Here is a 5443-nt window from a genome sequence, read left to right on the forward strand (position 1 = left end):
TGATGGCTCTTGGACTTTCTTTTTAGTATTTTTGAGTGAGACATTAAGTTCTTTGCTTAATCATGACCAAAATGATGGTGTTGTGATGTATTCGGTCATGGTATATCCATTAAGTATGATTCATGCATGTTGCATGGTAGGTAAGATTTGAGCTTTGAATATGTGTTTGCACATGATGAATTAGTATGACATATATACTATTTCAAGGTATATATTTGCTTGGGATGATGTTTTCGGTTATGTAGTACATGAGAGATGTGTATTGAGCTACAATATGTAATCGTTAGTTAGTAAAATGCATGCTGTTTTTGTGTGGTATTAAGTGCATAATCGGCCTCAACATGGGCATTGCATATTCGGCCACATGAGGGGAAATTGGTGTGCATGCATTCGGTTAGAGGCAAGCATATTGATGCCTATTCTTGGCTTAGAAAATTCGGCTAAGAGGAATACTAACTAAGGTGTTGAGTTCGATTCATGATTTTGTACATATGCGACTTTGATGCCTAATGAGTAGATATTTATATATTGGCTAGGTATCTTGAATTCCTCTTCCGATGCTCAAATGATAAAACCAATTTATTTGTTAAATTTAGCTCAAGAAGCTAGAGGTGGAGAATCAAGCAAAGGCAAAGGAAAGATAATCGAGTAGTCGATTGGAAATCGTTTCATCCAATATAAGGTAAGTCATAAAGCATATATTTGGCATTGATTTAAATGATCATAATATATATATGCAATTGTGTTTAATGAATTGATGTGTAAGTGGAAATGTATGTGTATGGAATGATGCCATTGTTGAATGTATAAAGGTAGTAAAATGCATAACGATTGGTCTTGGCACTAAGTGTGCGGGTATAAATGGACACGGTGACAAGATTGGCACTAAGTGTGCGGATTTAAAATTTGTACAGCACTAAGTGTGCGAGTTTGATTATATAGCACTATGTGTGCGAGCTGATTATATAGCACTAAGTGTGCGGACTTATTATATGCTTTTGCATCACTATTGGCACTGAGTGTGCGATATTATCGAGTTGATCACGGACAGCGGATCGGGTAAGTACCTCGAGCTCATGATGAATAGAAAATACGTCCATGCTTGGGGTTGAATTGGTAAGCCTTAAATCTATGTGATGATTGAAATTGTATGGTTGTGCTGGAAAATGAGTTAATGTGTGAAAAATGCTTCGATTATCTTGTTGTGTAGATTATGAAATGTGGATGTATGACTTGATGCGAGATTGGACCGAAAGGTCCGAGGTATTATGGTATAGATTCGATATGGATGAGTACCTAGCCTCGTTTTTTGTACATGTTGTAGTGACTTTATTAGTGGATTGATGAATGCTTATGACTTACTGAGTTGTAAACTCACTCAGTGTTTTCTTGTCACCCATTTTAGGTCTTTGGGACTCGTCTTGTTGTGTGCTCGGAACCGTCGTTGAAGTCATCACACCGCTGAAATCTTGTGGTATTACTTTTTTTGTTGTTGAAGAACATTTGGCATGTATAGGCTATTATATTTTGTCGAATTGTGGGTTGTAAACTTTAAGCCATGTGAAAATGGCCTATGTGGTCGTCGAGTGGGATGCTAGAACCTATAGCCACGAGTCTTAGAAACTCAAATTTTGTTAAGGTGACCATAATTTGTGTCATGTATGATGGATGATTAAGGCCAAGGAAAAATTCATGAAATTGGCATAGTCTACTGCAGTAACTGTTGCGGACAGCAGCAGTGAGATGAGATTGAAAAATCACTAAAAATCGTATAAGTAGAATTAAATAGTGAGTAAATTATGGAACTGATCCTTGATGAATCTATTTTATATGGACAAAACGAAACGACCATATGAGCAGTATACTGGGAGATATTAAAGTTCTCGTGAGACAGGGCCAGAACGATTTCTGGGTCCCCTGTCGTGACTTTGAAAATTTACCATAAATTATCCAGAAAGAATTAGGAGTCATGCCTTATATGTACAGATTCCATTTTGAGTCTAGTTTCATTAGAAACAAACGGCACCAGTATTAAAGCCCTGTACAGAAAGATATTCGAGTTGTAACGCGCGGAGGTCAGAGCAGTCGATCCCTGTAACATGGGTGACTTTAACTAATAAACTGTACCAATTGGCCCAACCAAAATTCTAAAAATAAATCCATGGATGGATATATGAGTCTAAATTCAGGAAAATTTACGAAACCAGTTTCCGAGTTTTGGAACTCGAGATATGATTTTAAGGCGTCGGTGACGCAGTTTTCCAACCTGTCCAGAAATGCCAAATTGGTCGGTACTTTAAGAGGATTTGTCTGTTAACCCTCGTGTCCGACACCGGCGCCGGTCACGAGTTAGGGTGTTACAATTTTATTGGTATCAGAGCTATGGTTTAGTCGGTTCTAGGACTACCATAGCGCGTGTGAGTCTAGCTATACATGCCAAATTGATAGTGCTTAATAATGTGATGACTTCGACGGTTGAAATTTTTGTTTTGATTAGCGATGGAACCCGGGTAGAGAGACCCTTGGCGGATGACGTTGAAAGTGTAGCGGCTGCTCCTGCGCAAGGGACACCGCCTGTTGAGCCTCGATCATCCGCGAATAATCAAAATGAAGGGGAAACAAGCCTTCTTCACTATGATGAATGAGTGGGTCGCATAATATGCCCGAACCAACCCGGCTGTCCAACCATTCCGAATTTAAATACTCCACCCCAAGACTCGCAATGCCTCCGATTCATCGATCTGTGAGGCTGAGTAAACCACCGTGGACTTGATTAGGAAGCGTGGGGCGAGGAGTTCAAGGCCATAGTTCGATGATGCCGAAAAGGCCGAGTTCGCTCGATAACACCATTAGAGTGTTAGATGAGCTATCATGCACACCCGACGAATGTCTTAAGTGTGCTATATCCTTGTTGCGAGACTCGACTTACTATTGGTGGAGGACTTTAATTTCCATAGTCCCAAATGAACGAGTTACTTGGGATTTCTTCCAATCCAATTTGAAAGAAATACATTAGTCAACAGTTCATCGATCGAAGCGTAAGGAATTCTTGGAACTCAAGCAAGGCCGGATGATCAGATCTCGAATCTGAACATGAGTTCGTAAGACTTAGTCGGTATGCTCTGGAGTGTGTGGCTGATGAGGTTGCGATGTGCAAAAGATTTGAAGAAGGATTGAATGAAGAGTTAAAGTTACTAGTGGGAATTTTGGAGATAAAGGAGTTCGTGACACTAGTCGAACGAGCGCAAGGCGGAAGAACTTGGGAAGGAGAAGAAGAAGGCTGAATTTGAAGCAAGAGATTACCGTAAAAGATCGACGAGTAAAGCTCCGTTCTCGGCTGTAAAGAGGTTCGGGGAGGACACCGATGAAGTCGAGGACGATCGGGAATTTCCATTAGAACCCGACCATCGACGGACTCGAGCTACTTGAGTAGCTAGTGTGGGCAATAATCGTCAAGAGAGACTGAATGCCCCAATGTGGAAGACGACACCTAGGTGAATGTTGGGGTAAGTCATTAATAGGGCTTGTTATGGATGCGGTTCAAGGACCACTTCATTAGGGATTGCACGGAGCTAGATGAGAAGAATAAGATGCAAGGTGCGAGATCTAGTGGGGCGACGACTAGAGGTAGACCCCAGGGTTTCAGGAGGTAGGGGCGGTAATCGAGGGGAGCCACCGACACTGGCTGTTCGATCCGAGACCCGAGCTCCTGCTAGAGCATATGCCATCCGCGCACGAGAGGAGGCATCCTCCCCGACGTTATCACCGGTACTTTTACTCTCTTTGATACTATTGTGATTGCATTGATTGACCCGGCTCTACTCACTCATATGTATGTGAAACCTTAGCATCCAAAGAAGACTCTACCGTTGAGTCTCATGAGTTCGTAATTCAGTGTCAAACCCTTTGGGTCAATACGTGCTTGTTGATAAAGTGTGCAAGAGATGCCCCTAATAATTCGAGAATCTGTTTTCCTACCGATCCGATGCTTCTACCATTTCATGAATTCGATGTTATTCTTGGTATGGATTGGCTGACCGTACATGATGCAGTGGTGGACTGCAAAAGGAAAACCATTAATTTGAGGAGTGCAAATAATGAGGTAGTCCGAGTCGAGTCTCTCGATTTAAAGGGAGTGTAAAGCAATAATATCTTCTATGACCGTCAAGATATGTGAAAAAGGGGTGTGAAACATACCTTGCGTATGTGTTTGGGAGTAAAGAGACGGAAAGGAAACTCGAATCGGTACCAGTGGTTTGTGAGTATTCAGATGTTTTTCCTGAGGAGTTACCGGGATTGCCACCGGTTCGAGAAGTGGAATTGACATCGGTTGTACGGGTACTACGCCGATTTCAATAGCCCCGTATCATATGGCATTAACGGAATTAAAGGAATTGAAGGTTCAATTGCAAGAATTGACGGATAGAGGTTTCGCTCGACCGAGTTTTTCTCCATGGGCGCTTTGTATTGTTTGTGAAGAAGAAGGACGGAACCATGAGGTTGTGCATCGACTATCGTCAACTCAATAAAGTGACGATAAAGAATAAATATCCATTGCCACGAATTGACGATTTGTTTGATCAATTAAAGGGAGCCTCGGTGTTTTCAAAGATAGATTTGAGGTCGGGTACTATCGGTTGAGGGTCCGAGAATCGGACATACCCAAAACCGCTTTTAAAACGAGGTATGGTCACTACTGAATTCTTGGTGATGCCGTTTGGGCTCACTAATGCCCTGCGGTGTTTATGGATTTAATGAATAGAATTTTCAGGCCATACTTGGATCGGTTCGTAGTTGTATTTATCGATGACATTTTGGTCTATTCGAGAGATGAAACGAGCATCTTTGAACACCGAGGCTAGTGTTGCAAATCTTACGAGATAAGCGATTATACGCAAAGTTCGGTAAATGTGAATTTTGGTTGAAAGAGGTTAGCTTTTTGGGGCACGTGGTGTCGCGATCGGTGTCGTGGTGGACCGAACAAAATTTCGCCATAGTCGATTGGAAACCACCAAGGAATGTTACCGAAGTTAGGAGCTTTTTGGGGCTTGCGGTTATTACCGACGATTTGTAAAAGGTTTCTCGACAATAGCCACGCCAATGACAAAGCTACTCCAAAAGGATGTTAAGTTTGAATGGACGGAGAAATGTCGAAAAGTTTCGATCAATGAAAGCTTATTTGGTGAAGCCCCAATTCTAGTGCAACCGAATCGGGCAAAGAGTTTGTCATTTATAGTGACGCATCCCTACTTGGGTTGGGTTGCGTATTGATGCAAGAAGGGCGAGTTGTGGCCTATGCGCCGAGGCAACTAAAGCCACATGAGAAAAATTATCCGACCCATGATCTCGAATTGGTCGCCATCGTATTCGCCTTTAAAGATATGGCGACATTACTTATTTGGTGAGAAGTGCCATGTGTATTCGGATCACAAAAGTCTCAAAT

The sequence above is a fragment of the Gossypium arboreum genome, chromosome 6, assembly GCF_025698485.1.
Source record: "Gossypium arboreum isolate Shixiya-1 chromosome 6, ASM2569848v2, whole genome shotgun sequence".
NCBI classification, from domain to species: domain Eukaryota; kingdom Viridiplantae; phylum Streptophyta; class Magnoliopsida; order Malvales; family Malvaceae; genus Gossypium; species Gossypium arboreum.